The sequence below is a fragment of the Lynx canadensis genome, chromosome B4 (assembly GCF_007474595.2).
Source record: "Lynx canadensis isolate LIC74 chromosome B4, mLynCan4.pri.v2, whole genome shotgun sequence".
NCBI classification, from domain to species: domain Eukaryota; kingdom Metazoa; phylum Chordata; class Mammalia; order Carnivora; family Felidae; genus Lynx; species Lynx canadensis.
Window position 1 is genome coordinate 131,340,299 of NC_044309.1, and position 18,153 is coordinate 131,358,451.

Consider the following 18,153-nt stretch of genomic DNA (forward strand, 5'->3'; position numbering starts at 1 on the left):
GATTAAAAGAAATAATTTATGTGGAATGTGATTTGCAAACTGCAAAGCCCTACACAAATTCTGGTGAGGATTAGTAACATTGGTGTTAAGATGCTGGGGCTCCCGGGTAGCTCTGAGTTGGTTAAGCGTCCGACTTCAGCTAGGGTCGTGATCTCACGGTTCGTGAGTCTGAGCCCCACGTCGGGCTCCTGCACTGACAGCCCAGACAGAGCCTGCTTCAGATTCTCTGTCTCCCTCCCTCTCTGCCCCTCCCCAGCTCACGCTCTCTCTTTCTCGCTCTCAGAAATAAGGAAACCTTGGGGCGCCTGGGTGGCGCAGTCGGTTAAGCGTCCGACTTCAGCTCAGGTCACGATCTCGCGGTCCGTGAGTTCGAGCCCCGCGTCGGGCTCTGGGCTGATGGCTCAGAGCCTGGAGCCTGCTTCCGAGTCTGTGTCTCCCTCTCTCTCTGCCCCTCCCCCGTTCATGCTCTGTCTCTCTCTGTCCCAAAAATAAATAAACGTTGAAAAAAAAAAAAAAAAAAAAAAAAAAAAAAAAAAAAAGAAATAAGGAAACCTTTTTAAAGGAGGTTAATATTAATATTAATACCCTCACACACATCCCTTCACCAATACCCACTGTTGTGCTTTGCAGGCTCCCCAAATGACTGTTGATGGGATCCCAGATTCTGTTTGTTCTAGAATGAAAAAGCCAAGCGCTACAGGCAAAGACCAGGAGGCTCTGCCAGTGGCTATAGCAGCAGCAGCCATGGAGTTAGCTATTTTTCCCTCAGAGTCTTCCTGTAAATGGTGACCCAGAGGGCTTTGGGGAACAGCACGGCCCAGCAGAGTGCAGGTTCTCGGCCACCTGCCAGCGGGGCAGGGCCTCCCCGGGGGCAGGCCGTCCACAGAAGCTGTAGCAGGAGAAAAATATCAAGTACCAAAGTACCAAACTCCACCATGACCTCCAGAGCAGGGAGGCTGTCTGATCTGAAAATCCCTTCGCGGTGACAGATGCAGTAACTTGTAGAGGTTTCACCCCACCCACCCTGAGGTGGGGGTGGCTGTCCCTGCTATCCAGGGACCGCCCACGGACGCAGGCACAAGACTGCACAGATCACAGGTCACCAGCGAGGAGACTGAAGTCTTCAGAAGGATCACCAAGCAAACTGCAGGTTGGAAAAGAAGCCACACACACACACACCCATCTTCACGTGACCTGCTCTTACTCTAAATCAGGCCCTCCCCTTGGGGAGCTCAAGGCTTTATAACCACAGACCTCACCTGAGCCTTGCAGCACAAGGCAGGTGAGCAGAGCGGGTACAAATAGCCCCCACAGAGGGCAAGGGACTTGCCCAAGGTCACCAGTTCTCTGACTTCCATGCAGTTCTCTGCTTGCCACTTAGAGTCATAGTGCCATCCTAGTGCAAAAAGGGTGGGGACATCATCTTTCCCACAGATACCAGATACAGCAGCAGGGGTTCTGTTTTGTTTTGTTTTAACATTTATTTACCTTTGAGAGACAAAGACACAGAGCATGAGCGGGGGAGGGGCAGAGAGAGGGGAAGACACAGAATCCAAAGCAGGCTCCAGGCTCCGAGCCGTCAGCACAGAGCCCGACGCGGGGCTCGAACCCACGAAACCTTGAGATCATGACCAGAGCCGAAGTTGGACACTTACCTGACTGAGTCACCCAGGCGCCCCAGGGGTTCTGTTTTTTAACTTCTCTAACTTTTTTTTATATCTATGGCTAACTTATTAATTTCATGGGTAAATGCTTATGAGCTGGCATTATGTGAACAACGAGATAATTCCGGATTATACCTAGAAAGAAAATATGCCCCCACGTCAACAGTGACTATTTCTTGGTTATGAAACTGGCAGTGATGTTTATTCTTACCCACTAATCTTCTGTGTTCCAAGTGCACTACAATCAACAAGTATACTGTTGTCCAAACCAAGAGAAGCCTATTGTTTTCAAAGGCCGAAAGAGATCACCCCTGCAAACTTTCCGTTAAATACTCAACGACTCGCGTGTGACTTTGTAAAACATAGTAGAGGCGGAAGTGAGGCAGGTTAGGCACAAAGGTTTTCTGGGTGGGATCTTCCCGCTCTGGTTTCCGCCCCAGCGAAGAAGGAAAAGGAGGTGACTGCGGGGCTTCCTGCCTCTCAGCACAGGCCCCAGACCTCCCGGATCCGAGACCTCCCATGTGCCCCGTCGGCTCCTGATGGAAGCTTGGCTCTAATCAACAATCCTGTTCTGATTAATCCTGGCCTCAATGTCCGTCACCTCTCGAGAATAATTCCAGCTTTATCCTGAGTGGCAATGACATTAACCCACGCAGTCGTTCATTTGGGCGGCCGAAAACTTATTCAGCACCTACTCTGTGCAAGGCGTGTGCAGACACTGAGCCATCGTTCACCCGAGACTGGAAACGACCAACCAGAGGCCACACATCATCCTCCCAAGTTCTGCCCGAGCACAGGAGCAACAGAAATGTGAACAAACGCTGCCTGGGTGTGCAACCTAATTCTGGCATCTCAACTCCCTCTGCCTGAGGTCTTCCCCGCCGCCCTCCCCTGCCCAGTCCTGAGACAAAGCAGGGTCCGAGAACGGGTCCCTGTAGAGGGTGCTGGTAGCTTCGTGGCACTGCACTCAGGTACCGGTGGAAGCAGAGGGGAGGGAACGGGAGTAACCCCAAAACTTCAAGACCATCCAATTCTCTCCGCAGCGCCCTCCCGCTTTACTTCTTCTCCTTCCTGTCCTCTTTGAGGCTGAGAAGATCACATTCGATGATCACTGATTGAAGGTCCACCAGGTGCTAAGACCCGGTGCCAAATAACTTTACAGACAGGAACTCAGACCTCTGCTTTGCACATGCTGTTCCCTCTGCCTGGAACCCGCCTCCTCTCCTTACCCGAGACAGCAGCTTAAATGGCACCTCATCAGAAAAGTGCCTGCCCAGGCAGGTGTGCCCTGATGTTCCCTCAGAGTGCCCACGACAACTGTCATGGCTCCTGTTTGCCGTCTCTCTCCCCAGCAGGACTCAGCTCCCTGCGCTGACACACTGACACACAGTTCTTTGGTTTTTTTAGATACTTTTTTTTTTTTTCTTAAATAGGCTCCACACCAAAGGTGGGGCTTGAACTCAGGACCTTGAGATCAAGAGGCGTACGCCCTCCTCGCTGAACCAGCCAGGCGCCCCAGCAACACTTCTTGCGTAAATAAATTGAGCAGCCTGTAACGTAACAATAAAAGCCAGTGTTCACTGAGCACGTACTATGTGCCACATGCCGTGCTGAGCTCCGTGCAGACATGAGGTCACGACAGCTGCGTGACGGCTGCACTATTTTTACTCCCGCGTTACAGATGTAGGAAACTGCGTCATTTCCCCCCACTTTTAAAGAACAGAAATTAGAACCTGGTAAGCGACTTGCCCAAGACCCCGCAGGGCTAACAAGAGAGTGAGGATTTGAACGTCTCCCGATTTGAAGGTCTCCCAGGCCACCAGGACTGCTCAGCCGCGCCCCACCCCCCACCCCTGTGCCCAAAGGGGCATTTCTTTCCCCTGTGCTGTCAGTGCCCATTCGTCCCCTTACTGAATTCTCAGCCTCCTCTCCCAAGGCAGCCAGTTCAGAAATCTTCTGACTCCTCCCTTCGTGTCCTATACCCCAAGCTCCCACGCCCGATGCGACGCGGGTGCCTCCGCCATGGGTCCTCATCTTTCGGCCCCGGGGCCTGGGGTCTAGAGAAGCTGCGTGAATGCTGGCCCCTGGACATCCTGCACAGCAGGCAGGGAGAGCAGGCATCTCCCCAGTGAACTCACGCATGGGACCCGTGGTTAAGCCCAGCTTTCCGGCTCTTGCTCCGTCCCCACTCCCCTCCGCTTGTATTTATGGTGCTGCCGAGCAAGCGTGGGGGCCTGTGGAGGAGGCACACCCACCATAGCTCTCCACAGGGAAAGGGAGCTGCCCACGCTCATTCCAGATCTACGGCTTGAGAAGTCAGTGGGGACCCACAAGACCCGGGACAGCCAGGGAGAACTCGGGTTCTGGTCCAGTGGAGCCACTTCGCAGCCGGTCCCAGAAGCCAGTTGGAGGGCAGACACCAAGACAACAGTGGGCTCCAGAGCCTGTCCGGGGTCACACGGGGTCGTCAAAACCAGAAGCTGCTGGAAGAAAAGGAGAAGGCAGCTGGGCCTAAAATAAAAAGGATGCCTGTGGGAAAAGCGTCCTGAGGAAAAGCAAAAAAGGAGACAGGGAGGTCAGGTGTTCTCGGAGTTCTCTGCAGGAATAAGGGAAGGAGAAAAGATGGTAACGCTGTCCCTCACGTGTGTAACCCACGGCTGGGGACCTCAATTCATTTTTGCAACCTCCGGGGGCTCCCTGCTGACCACACCGGGGGGCTGGGGGGGGGGGGAGGGTCAAGTTCAAACTCCTTAGCGTGGGTGGGCCTTCAAAGACCTTCATGCCCAGGCCCACTGTGGCCACTGTGGTCTGGGAGGCGAGGTATCCCAGGCCTCCACACTCTGCCCAGGGGCTCCTCAACCTTCTGGCTTCTAGAAGACTTCTGGCACACCCACACCGTGGGGTTACCACCGCTTGAACCCGCTAGGCTGACTCTGCAGAGCGGGAAGGTAACTGATCCCACCTCACCAGGTGGTGGGGGGATGAAACACAGTAATTCATCAAAGCACTCTGAACTGTGCCTGGCACACAGTAAGTGCTTAATAAACAAGCTGTTGTTCCTATTGTCCTCTGCACCCCTTTAGGGCCTCTGTTTCAACCACAAGTAGAGCACTGTCTTGCATATTTGTTACACATTGGACTCCCTCAGCCAACCACAGCCTTTCAGAAGGCACCATTCAGGCCTCTGTCCCCTGAGGCCTAGCAAGGAGCCCCGCACACAGTAGGACTTCAGCAAGTGCTGACCACCACCGCCACGGTGAAGACCCACGGCAGGCCTCACACAGAGCTCTCCCAGGGCCCGGCTGCGGGCCTTCCACAACTCGCGCACCAATTTCCCAGCCTAAATGCCCCACGGAGCGAGAAGGGCATTCGCTGTTGACTCAGTTTCAAAACAATGAAGGGCTGTACTGTGCCCGACTGAGGCTGTTTCCACTCCAGGGAACGTACGGGGAGAAATGAGCACAGCAGGGACTGGAAATAGCACTGAGCCCCTCTTGGGGCGAGAGCTGGGCTGGCCCGCCAGAAACCAGGAGCAAAACCTCAAAGGCAGACGGGGAGCAAACTCCACAGGAGTCGGCTGACACGAGTGAAGTGGGACAAGGAGCTCACTGGCACCCATTCGGCCTTCAAGGTCTCCTTCCCGCCCACTTGGAGAGCTTTAGAAGGGGCTCTCTGTATAGCCCGCCACCAAGTGGGAGCAACTTACAACACACCCAGAACCCCAAAGGGTGCACGAAGGTACCCCAGGTTGTCTGTGGTCCTCGGCGGGGTGGGAATTCGGTGCCTTCTCCACCCGAATGGGCTACTGGGCCCTGGTGTCTGAATGGGGGTCACTGTCTATGCCCATCTCCCCAGCAGACCGGGAGGACTCAGGCCAGGCCCCAGGCCCCATTCATGTTCAGACACCTGCGCCCCTAGCACGGTGCCCAGCACGTAGATGTTCAATCAGCTACCAGGCAGCCAATTCTGGCAGCAAGAGAGGTCCTGGCTCAAGGACAACTCCACACAGGTCTGCCATGCACCACAGACAAGTGAGTCATGTGCTGTCCCTGGGTCTCAGTTTCCTCAAGTGCACACAGGGATGACGACGGCTCTGTGCTCACACAGCCACTGAGAAAATTCACTGGGAAAACATATGTGGTAAACACCAAAGCATCAGACGCATGCTCGTCATCCTTCAAGCTTCAGCTCAGCCGTCCGCATGTGCTGGATCTTTGCTGCTGGCCATGTTCCCCCTCTTCCAGCAGTGAAGCCCCACTGCACCCCCTCTATTGTTTTCTATTTTTCACTTCATTGTGATTACTCGTTTCGAAGTTTGATTCCCTCCACCAACCTGAGAGCTCCCGGAAGCCCAGGGCATCAATAGTTTGGGTCCAAGGGCTGACCAGATGGGCACACGGCTCGGGCTGCTGGGACCCTCCCACCCCACGGTTCCCGTGAAGGAAGTCACACCTCTGAGACCTGCATCTCCCCTGCAGGTGCAAGTGAACTTGTTTGCCTGGCTGGCTCCGCAGCGCACAGGCCTCCAGGGCACAGATTGCTGCTTCTTTCCTTACTCGAAACACCCGGCAGTCAGATAAATAATACATGGGCTTCACCTCACACACAGGTATCAGGCGTGCAAACGCCTGCTTTGCGCCATGGTGCCCTGGGCGTGCGGGCACACCCATGCATACGTGTATATGCTATCTGGCCTGGCACAACCCCAGGGAGAACGTGAATTGGGAACAGATACCCATGCCCCTCCCTCAACCCTCTTGCCTTGCCATGGCCTGGAGTCAATTAGCACTAGACCTGAGCAGTGTGCCCAGAGAGGAAATGTACAACCCATGGGATGGATACATACACCCTAAAGCAGCCTCTACGGTCCCTTTCGAAACAAATATCCTTTGAGCCCTAGGTTAGCCTCGGTGCCCCTCCAAGCAGCTGGCTCCTATGCAAGGCGTGTACACCCTCCATGCAAGCATCCCCGAAGGCCTGGCCAGGCCAACCATACTCCCAGATCACAGCCACCCTCACAGGGCACGGATGCCTCCCCCGCTCGGTGGTGCCAGGCGCCAGCACACCCACCGGGCACACACAAACCCCACTTGCAAAGGGCCTGTCCATCGGCCTTCCCTCTCCCCCCGCCACCCCCACAGGCAGGTCCGATTACACTCCAGGCGAGGGCCTGCCACGTTGGCGAGGAGGGGGCCAAGGCACACCCACGGGCAGCCCGGCGACCCTGCAGGGCGGGGAGGGGGCGCAGGGCGGGACGGGCTGGGCGGCGGACGCCCCCTCCCTCGTCGGCCGGGCCGGCCACCTTCGTGCCTTCCCCGCCCCCCCCGGGACCTGCGACCAACGCGACCCGTGGGGCGCTCCCCGCGCGGGCCTCTCCAAGACCGAGCAGCCCCCGCCCCCGGGAGTCCGCAGCCACCCCCCTCGGGGCCTCGGCGCGAGGCCGGCCAGGCTGGGTACCTCAGGAGCCCATGGCTGCGGTGGCGGTGGCGTGTGCGGACGGCGCGCGGCAGCTGGACTCTCCTGGCGGGACGGGCGGGCGGCGCCGCAGCCCCGGTGTCTCGCCGCCGCCGGCGGGTCCCGGGCCCAGCGGAGTGCCGCCGCGGCGCGCCTGCGCGCTGAGCACGCCTCCGGGGAGGGCGGGGCGGCGAACTCGCCGCTGAGATCACCCGCCCGGCCTTAAAGGGGCCGCGCCCGGAATCCCCAGCTCTCCGCGGGGTGGTGCGGCAGACCTAGGTTCTCCCGGCGCTCGCAAACAAACCCTCAAGAGTTGTCTCCCCCACCTCAATTCGACCCCCCCAACCCTGCCCACCACAGAGCTTCTTAGGGTGCACAGACAGAGCCGTGGGCTCCGAGGTCTGTCCCCGACCCTCGCAGGCTGTCTGGCGCTTCACTTTTCTTAACCCTAATTACCTCCATTTGGGCCTGTTTTGAAGATGGAACAATATATAATGGCTATTTGTCGAGGGAGGATGCTTGTGGAAATGCGGAATTAACGTGTACTGAAGTCCTATATGCAATCACGCGAGATGAAATTGCAGAGCAGAGAACGAGACTTTTTCTTCCCGTGCCAATTCACAGAGGCGCTTCATTCTTGCCCCGCCTGTCTCTAGGCAGCCTAACCAGCAAAATTTTTCAGAGGTCATTCAAGCCGCCTATCCCATTGCTGTCTGCCGGGTCTACACCTTACCCACTTAACTGAAAAAAATCCAATCAAGTTCTGGCGTTGGTGCGCTCAGATCCCCAAATGTATTTATATCCCCTGCCCAGACTCCTCTCCTGAGCTGTCTACTCAACACTTCCATGCTTGATGGGGCGCCTGGGTGGCTCAGTTTCACCAACCCCCACCCCCGCAGGCTTTCCCCTGGCAGTGAGGAGACTGCTTGGGATTCTCTCTCTCCTCTCCCCCTCCCTCCCCCCATTCTGTTCCTCCCCTACTCACACTGCCTCTCTCTCTCTCAAAATAAATAAATAAATAAGTAAACAAAAAAACTCATACTTGAGGTCCAGTAGACATCTCAAAGCGTGCCTTCCAAACACATACAAACCCACACCCTCGCAGCCTCTGTTGGCCACCCTGTCTTTCCAGTGCTCAGGGCAGAACTCCTGGAGTCATCCCCGAATCCCTCCTTCCACTCCGTTACCCACTGGAGCCGGAAATCCTCTTGGCTCTACCTGCAAAATATATCTAGACTCTAATCTCTTCCACCCCATCTCCACTGCTAACACCCTCATCCAGTTTCTGCCAAGGATCACAGCAATATTCTTGTGATAGACTGAATGTGTCTCCCGCAAATTCATATGCTGAAATCCTAACTCCCAGTATGATGGTATTGGAGGTGGGGACTTTGGGAAGTCATTAGGTCACGAGGGTGGAGCCCTAATGAGTCGGATTAGTGCCCTTATAAAAAGGATCCCAGGGAGTCCTCTAGCTTTTCTGCCATGTAAGAATAGAAAGGTTGGCAATCTATAACCCAGAAGAGGATTCTCATCAGAACCCAATCGTGCTGGCGGGCACCCTGATCTCAGACTTACAGCCTCCAGAACTATGAGAAATAAATTTCTGTTGTTGATAAGCCACCCAGTCTATGGTAATTTGTTACAGCAGCCCAAACTGACCAAGATTATCACAATGTTCTCCTAACCTGTTTTCTTATTCCAACCTCATCCCTGTCTCTATCAGTATAGGAGCAAGATGGATTCTTTTGTTTTATTATTATTTTTTAAGATTTTATTTTTAGGGATGCTTGGGTGGCTCAGTCATTTCAGCGTCGGACTCTTGATTTTGGCTCAGGTCATGATCTCATGGGTCATGGGATCAAGCCCCAAATGGGGCTCTGTGCTGACAGAGCAGAACCTGCTTGGGATTCTCTCTCTTCCTCTCTCTGCCCTTCCCCCACACACGCGGTCTTGCACACACACTCTCTCTCTCAAAATAAATAAATCAACTCAAAAAGTCACACTTTTCACTGACTGAGCCAGCCAGGCACCCCTAGAGGGATTCTTTTAAAACCCAAGTCAGAACATGGGAGTTGTTTGCTCAAAAAACCCCCGTTGTTCCCCCATTTTACTCTGAGTAAAAGCAAAAGTCCTTACAAATCCTCACAAAGCCTCGCTTGATTTGACATTCTATCCACCAAGGTTTGTCCGACCTCATTGCCACCTCTTCTTTCTCTCCACACTGACCACTTTCTGTTCCTAGGACAAGCCAAGCACACTCTGCCTCAAATCCTTTGCACTAGCTGTTCCAGTTGCTAGGATCACTGTTCCCTCAGATATCCAAATGGTCCCTCCCTCATCTTCTTCAAGGATTTGTTCAAATGTTCCTCACTCATGGAGGCCTTCCCTGACCACACCAATAAAATTGCCAAGTCCCTCACCTGCACTCCTGATTTCCCTCTTACTATGCTCTTATTTTTCCCCTTATCACTTAATTTCTATCTTCATAGATAGTTTGCCTGTTTCTCTGTCTTCCGTCAGTAGCACAAAAGCTCCATGAGGACAAAGATGTACATTCTTTTTGTTTCCTGATCTAATCCCAGTACTTCATACTGGGGTTGGCATAGAGAACACGCTCAAAAGGTATCTGTAGCACTAATGAATACCTTCTAGAAAGAGTCCTATAAAAAAATTCTTTCCCAGCCTCAGGTAAGAAGTTCCTCGCGGCTATCCCAACACACAGAACAAGCCTTATTGGTTGCGTTATAATCATCTGTGTATGACTTTCCAGCTCTCCAGGGCAAAGTTCTGGTCCCGGTTTCACTATTTCTCATGCTTAGCGTAGAAAGCTTACAAAGCAGACACATTCCGACCTCCGCCAACCCCTTCAGAGTGTTTGGGCCAAACCGCACCCAAATTCGTGTTCTCAGCCCCTGCTCATCAAGGGTACTTACTTAACTTTTGGGTCTCAAGTTACGGAGGCCCTAGGCTGGTGGGGTCATTGACAAGTCGTGGGTATTTTTAAGCTTGAAGACAGAAAGTCACCTGGCCTGGGTGACACCGCAGGTTCACAGGAGGAAGTGGGAACCCTGGTTGTTTGCTCTCTGCTTTTCCTCCTTCTCTCTCCCAGGCTTTCCAAAATGAAGATCAGTGTTCACCCCCTCTGCCTCCTCCCCAGTCCATGCAATTGCTCATCCACGGAGGCTCAAAGATGCTGCTCATGTCGGTCCCTTCTCCCCTCCACGCATGGGGTCACTGCCCTGGTTCCGGTCCCCTTATCTCTGGACAATTATAACAGTTCCCCGCCCACCAGTCATCTTTATACCTGCCCAGTGGGTACTGAAGGCAGAATGCCTTTTTCCACCTCCAGCAAACAGCTACTCTTCCCTCAAAGACCGTACCAGAGGTCATCTTTTGGTTCCTTCTCGATCCCTCCCCTATTTCCCCCCCATGTCTGAATTCGTTTCTCCACAATAGAAAGTTTGGAAACAACCTGAAAGTCATCAAAGAATCGTGAAGTAAATTCCGGCCTATCCATACAATGGCATATTGTGTAGGTATTAAAATAGCCTCTTTACACATTTCTAATAACGTGGGGAAATGATTAGGAATCATAATGAGTAAAAAGGAAGTAATACATTTGCATGACAACCTGGTCTGAACTCTGAAAAAAAAAAAAAAAAAAAAAAAAGATTAGAAGAAAGATTGGAAGGAAATATGACAAAATGTCAACAGTGGGTCCTTTTATTAAATATTTATTTTTGAGAGAGAGAACGTGAGGCGAGGAGGTGCAGAGAGAGCGGGGTGGGTGGGGGGGGAGACAGATGACCTGAAATCTGAAGCAGGCTCTATGCTGACAGCAGAGAGCTGAATGCAGGGCAACAGTGGGTCCTTCTAAGTGGCAGGGTTATAAATATTGGTTTGGTTACCTTCCCCCTCCCCAGCCACCTTGTTTCCCTGTATTTTCCAAAATTTGTTCGTAATATTTCCGAAATAAGAACAAAGGTTATTTACATAAATGATCTGTTTCCTTCTGTTTTCTTCTCACTGTGCATCTGAGAACCTCTCAATGGTAGGGACCTGGTTGGATTATCTCCACATCCAAAACCCACTCCTAGCATTTGGCAGGGGAGTGCAGATTCGGGAAGAGCGAAGGCCTCAGCAGGGCAAGCTGATGAGCGGCCCAGAGCCCAGAGCACTCAGGTTACCTGCAGCCTCTGTGTCTCCAACTTGTCCCCAAGGATGCTGTGGGGGACCTGGCCTGGTGCCCTGGAAAGGCAGCATGGTGTGGCAGGCAAAGCACCTTAGGCATATGGCTTTGTCTCTTGGAGCCTCAGTTTCCCCATCAGTAAGTAGGTGGAATGTAAGAACATCCCATCTGGCAGAATTGTCCTGATAAATGTATGTGAAAATGTCAGCCCAGTACTGTGCACACCGCTGATGGTCGCGCTGCCGTCCACACTGAAGACCCAGCTAACTTTTTACCTGAATCAGACCCTTTTGTTTGCCAAGAGATTGAAACCCAGTTCAAGTTACACAAAGAACGTGAATTTATGGGCTCAATTAGGAAGTGCAAGGCAGAGCCGGACCGGAGGCTTCCCGCAGGGTCATTGGGACACTATTTCTCTGTCGCGTGTGTGTCTCTGTGTGTGTACGTTCGCGCGCACGCGCCGACCTCGTTCTCGGGCACTCTTGCCCCCCGCAGCGACGATGGCAGAGTACCTCTTTTCTCAAGAAGTCTCAAAAAGTTTTATCCCAGGACTGCCTCTGATTGGCCCATCTTGAGTCATGTTCCATTCTCTGAGCCAATGATTGTAGCCAGGAGATGCAGTGCTCCAATTGGCCAGGCCTAGATCATGGCCCTCCCCCAGAGACAGGGGGTGGAGTCAGCCGCTAAGGAACCCAAAGTACTGAGAGGGAAGGGAGGGTCTGTTAAGGAAAAGGGGATGTCTGGGGAGGAAAACCCTCAGACGTTCAGCAGCTCAGAACGTTTAAGTGGCTCTCCCAGCGTCACCCAGAAAGGACAACAACAGCAGACACCGAAGGCACTAGGACAGAGCCATCAGGAGGGAACTAGGACAGAGCCATCGGGAGGGGGTGGCTCTTTCTGAGGCCTTTGGTCTGTGCAGTGGCCAAACTACTGGGTTCAAATCCCAGCTCCACCGCGGATAGGTTGCGAGACTTTGAGCAAATCACTTAGCTTCTCCGAGCCTCAGTTTCTTCCTCTGTAAAATGGGTCGACTAACCGTACCATCCATCCCTGCAGGGCTGATGGGAGGATTAAATGAGATAACACAAGTCAGGCTGTTGGCACAGGACCTGGCATGTTACGGGCACTCAGTGTGTGCTGTTTTTAGTAGCTACAAATAGAAACAGTAAGAAGGCCCTTCCTGAAACTCCTGTCTGGAACTGAAAACAAAAACAGGCTCTACGGGGCTGATTCTGATCTGCCATCAGTGATTCTATTTCTAGCAGCGTCAGGGCCTTGAGGCTGCTGTTGTCATCACCGGGAACATGTTCCTGACTCCTATCTCCGCCCCGTTTCCTTCTGCCCCTCCTCTCGGGTCCTTGATAAAATATCAGTTCCCCTGGCTATGTCATCAAGTGGAAAAAAGAAAATATCACAAAGGACAGTGAGTCCTGGATGTCACATTTAATGCAAATACATATGGGCATATGTATTGGGGGGCGTATGCGTGTGTGTGTGTGTATGATTTAAAATGCACAGAAAATTTCTGGAAGTCAGGAGACTAGTGCTCCCATAAATGGAGGGCAAAAAAGGACCGGATCGTAATCATCTTTGCATTCCCAGCACCTGACACACGGGGGTGTGCTCTCCATCACCTTTATCACAACTACTATTTATTGAGCATTTACTCGGAGCCAGCAATGCACTAACCTCTTTGTCATCTCAGCAAGCAGCAGTGACTGCCATGAGGAAACTGAGGCACAGAGAGGCCAAGGTCACACCAGAGCAGCCTGGCACACAGGATGTTTGTGACATGAACCCGGGACCCATGCCAGCCCAAAGGGGTCTAGGAAAATCGGGCAGCAAGAGAAAATGCTTCCGACTTCGCACAGCCTCTCTTGTAGGGGTGGTGACATTCAGGGCATCGGTGGCCATCAGCAAGGCCGTTTCTCGGATGCCATCTGGGGTGTGTGTGTATAAATCAGGGATGTGGCTGGTGATGATTTACAGGTTGCCGCGAAAAGAGCCTGAGCGGAGACACATACGTGCACACACACACACACACACACACACACCCCTGTCCCTCCCATGTAGGTGAGGCCGAGTCCCACTTCTAATTTACCTAGCTGGAACGAACAAACAAGCAAATGAAAGCAGGCCAGAGAGAAGGATTTACTGCCAGTTTCCTTGGAGTTCCTAGGAACATGGGTCAGATTCTCTACAAAATCCCAGGCTGCGGCCAGCTACCCTGGAGGGCTGCCATTGGGAAAGAGAGGTTCACCGCAGGTGGGGAGCTAGGGAGGCAGGGTCCAGGGTTTCCTCAGAGAGGCTTTAATGAGAGGGAGGAGAGGAGAAAGCAAGAGGCTGGGCTGTGCCAGCCTCGGAGCTACAGTGACTGGGTACAACTTCAAAGGGGCCGCCCCTTCATCATGGGTGCTTTGAAGATGCTGAGATGAAAAGCTGGGAGGTGTAAATTACCTCCGGTGCTATTCTCCCCCGGGACCTGCAGGAGGCCAGGTTACAGCCCCCAGGGGTCCCCGGGGAGCCTCCTTGTGCCCCAGGGCTGGGCCCTCCACTCTGCTCACCCCGGGGAGGCTGGCTGGGCTGCTCCCCTGTCCCGACAGCCTCTCCTGTAGGGGCAGCACAGCCTGCGTGAAGCCAGGCCCCGAAGGGCAGCTTCCTGAACCTCAGGAGGCAGTTGGGAGGGCCCAGAAGCTGCTGGAGAGAGGCTGAAAGAAGAGGAGGCGGGGAGGGGCCGGAGGGAGAGGAGGAGGGGAGGGGACAGGTGTCACCACGGCAACATCGATCGTGCGCACCAGACCCCTTCTCCCCCACGGCAGGGTCACGGCCCCAGAGAAGTGTGGCGTGAGTAAGAGAGTCGTACAGGCTGGGGATCGGGCCGGGCGAGGCGGGAGCTCGGAAGGTGTTCATCCCTCGGACTGACGGGCGCGTTTCTGCGGGCGCTTGTGTGGTGCGCTCTGGGAGGGAGGATGTGACGCAGGGCTCGGCGTTCTTAGCTCCAACCCTGCCCACATCTGTTTCTCAGCTAGGGCATGGCTGGGGGAGCGGCAGAGGGCGAGAGGATCTTGGACTAGAAGGCTCTTCCCTTCGCTAAAGCCCTGCCGAAGTGGCCTCCCCCTGGAGCTGGCCACAGGGGTCCGCCGGGTCCACTCCCTGTGGGAGGCCCTGGGTTGTAGGTAGGAATGCAGACGGGAGGCCACCGTCTAGGAGGGAGCAGCGCAGTGACACCAGGGGCTTGTGCTTTTTGCGGGCGACCAGCCACACAGGGGAAGTGACCGAACCGAGTCCGGTGGAGGCCCTGCCGCTCCTTTTGTCCCAGACCAGGTTCTCCCTCTGTCCCCTCCTCTCCCCGCTCCTCTAAACCTTCTGCAGCCCGTCACCGCCCCCCCCCCCGCCCCCCGCCCAAGGGTTCTTCGGCCTCCAAACAGGTGCACAAGTCTCTGACCCTCAAAACGCACCGGAGGAGGTGCCGGGCCCAGGCCTTCCTCCTCCCGTGGGGGCTCCTGCGCGCGCACTGCCTCCTCCCACCTCCTGGAGTCAGAAGATCACCTGTTGATGGGATCCGGAAGGGTGGCGTCCTGTGTCTGTACGGGAGTGGGGGACACTGAATGGGAAGGGGCTGGAGGGAGCCCGCTGCAGTACTGACAGTCGCCTACAATTCATCAGGTGGTGATCTCACAGGTGTGTAGAGACAGGTGAAGAACAATGGAGCTGTAAACTTAAGATACGTGCATTTTTTTCTAAATTATATTCCTTTTTTAAGGAACTCAAAATGGTCAGCCAGTTCTCTTTTTCGGCGCCTCACCCATTCAACTGCTCTTTCGCGGCTGGCTGCTGGCCACGCCCTCCTTTCTGATGCCCCGCCCCCAGCTCTGCTCCCCCCCCCCACCTCGCTGGCCGCCTCCCCGCCCCGGGTTTGGAACTCTGAGAACGCACGTCTCCCGCTCCGCCTGCTTTCAAGCTTTCTAAAGTCGGTGTTCCTGCTGTGCTCTCAGGCGTCCAAGCAGGCAACCTCGCAGCCTCCTGACTCCTCTCTCTCTCTCAGCGAGCTAAAAACAGACCGTGTTCTGAAACGGTTCAGTCATCCTTGCCTTCTGGATGCCTCCTGCCCGGGTTGTTGGCATGGCTCCCTAACCCTTCTCCCTGTCTACTGTTGCCAGATTCACATCCCTCAAGTTCACATCCATGGGGATCCTCTCCCCTAATCAGGCGTGTCTCACATTGTAGGTGCTGGCAGATGAAGTCAGGCAGGAGAGTAGGCACTGAATTGGTCGGGGCTGTGGGGAATTACAGCTTCTGTATGGCATGATCATTCCCATTTTACAGATAAGAAAACCAAGGCTCAAGAATAATGAGTTGCTTGCAAGTAAGAACAGCTTTCTGCACCCCAAGTTTTTACAGAATCACCTCTGTGTCCTCCAGCATCAGCTGCTGTGGAGTGGATCTTTGGATCTTCTCCTTCCTCTCTGTGCTTGGAATTCTTTATTTTTTTTTAAATTTTTTAACATTTATTTATTTTTGAGAGACTGAGAGGCAGAGCATGAGTGGGGGAGGGGCAGAGAGTGAGGGAGAGAGAGAGAGAGAGAGAGAGAGAGAGAGAGAGAAACCCAAGCAAGCTCTACACTGTCAGTGCAGAGCTCAACTCGGGACCCGATCCCATGAAAGGTGAGATCACGACCTGAGCTAAAACAAGAGTTGGATGCTTAACCGACTGAGCCACCCAGGCGCCCCTCCCTGTGCTTGGAATTAGAATATCAAGCTAGTTCATACCTCTGGGCCTTTGCACATGCTATTTCTTCGGCCAGGAATGACTTGCCCTCAACAAACTGTTACATTTCAAGGCTCAGGTCAAGTATCTTTGAAACACCTTCCTTGAGGACACCAGACACATTCCCCTCCCTCCTTTGTCTCTTGTTCACACTGAACATCTCACACCGGATTCTGGATTGGGATGAACCATTTGCTAGGTCTGTCTGAGTCTTTCCCCTAAGCTGTGAGTCCCTGGAAGCCAAGGTCACACCTCACGTTTGAGATGTATAGTTACCATTACTGAGCACATATAAAGTGCCTGGCTGTAGTGAAGGCTAAAGGCATGGGCTACGGAGCCAGGCAGGTTTCTCTGAGCCTCAATGTTCTCATCTACAAAACGGGCATCCTTACCCACCAACCTCATAGGATCGTTAGGAGCAAAGGGTTGGGAACATGGCTTGGCATGGAGAACCCGTACGTTGTTCTGTCATCTCACCTAATCCTATCACCCTCTGAAGCAGGTATCATCACCCCCATCTTACAGAAAAACCAGGACCCAGACAATGCCCAAGGTCACAGAGGGGCCAAGCTGGCCTTCGGGACTCCAGCCCTGTGCTCCCTACCCCTCACCCCAGCACTCTACTCTGCTTCAGCTCAGCACCTGGCTTCCCTGGCTCCCTCCCACACAAGCCCAGTCAATGTTTGTTTGTTGCATGAATGAAAATGATTCACCAAGTGGCATGTTTGCCCCCTCCAGTCTGGGCAAAATTTCCGGGTGATTATCTGGAGAACTCAATAAAAATAAACCGTGTGCATGCTTGACGCATCCTGGTCACCTCTGGTCTCAGTTAAATGTCAGTTCCTCAGAGACTGTCAGGCACCACCTGCTCCCTTTTACATTAGCTCACAGAATAGGAAACGGGAAGGATGAGCCAGAAACCAGCGAGGATCATGGGTAGGAACAGGGTGAGGGGACAGGAACAGGAGCGATTCTCACTTTTTATATAGCTTGACTTTCATCTATGTAACAACTCCAAAATAAAATGAAAACACGAGGATGGGGGAAGAGCGCTAACTCATTGTTAAAATCAATACAGGGGTGCCTGGGTGGCTCAGTTGGCTGAGCATCGACTTTGGCTCAGGTCATGATCTCGCGGTTTGTGGGTTCAAGCCCTGCGTTGGGCTCTGTGCTGACAGCTCAGAGCCTGGAGTCTGCTTTGGATTCCGTGTCTCCCTCTCCCTCTCTCTCTCAAAAGTAGATAAACATCAAATTTTTTTTTTTCTATGGGAATGCAAGCTGGTGCAGCCGCTCTGGAAAACAGTATGGAGGTTCCTCAAAAAACTAAAAATAGAACTACCCTATGACCCAGCAATCGCGCTACTAGGCATTTATACACGGGATACAGGGGTGCTGTTTCGAAGGGACACATGCACCTCCAAGTTGATAGCAGCACTATCGACAATAGCCAAAGTATGGAAAGAGCCCAAATGTCCATCGATGGATGAATGGATAAAGAAGATGTGGTATATATATATACAATGGAGTATTACTCGGCAATCAAGAGGAATGAAATCTTGCCATTTGCAACTACGTGGATGGAACGGGAGGGTATTATGCGAAGTGAAATTAGTCAGAGAAAGACAAATATCATATGACTTCACTCATAAGAGGACTTTAAGAGGCAAAACAGATGAACATAAGGGAAGGGAAACAAAAAATATATAAAAACAGGGAGGGGGACCAAACAGAAGAGACTCATAAATATGGAGAACAAACTGAGGGGTCCTGGAGGGGTTGTGGGAGGAGGGAGGGGCTACATGGGGAAGGGGCACTAAGGAATCCACTCCTGAAATCATTGTTGCACTAGATGCTAATTTGGATGCAAGTTTAAAAAAATAAATTTTTTTTTTTTCTAAATCAATGCAATAACCACAGAGAAAAGGATAATTTCAAGTTACTTCTGGGCACTGTGCTCTTACAATACATCCTTAGTGAAATGCATTCCAAGGACAATAAAATCCCCCCGAAAACTGTAAACACACCTCTTTACTCCACAGGTATTTATTTGACAGTAATATTAAAATTGTAATTTT

General features: G+C 53.0%; 1 protein-coding gene across 2 annotated transcripts in view; it reads right to left on the reverse strand.

Annotated features, from left to right (window-relative positions):
* The window catches only part of TMEM184B (transmembrane protein 184B), a 49,655-nt gene extending 42,415 nt beyond the window's left edge, over positions 1-7,240 (reverse strand). For both annotated transcript variants that reach the window (XM_030320604.2, XM_032594037.1), the window contains exon 1: positions 7,122-7,240. The gene's annotated coding sequence lies outside the window, so the exon portion shown is untranslated. The remainder of the gene's footprint in view (positions 1-7,121) is intronic.
* Positions 7,241-18,153: the final 10,913 nt, after the last annotated feature.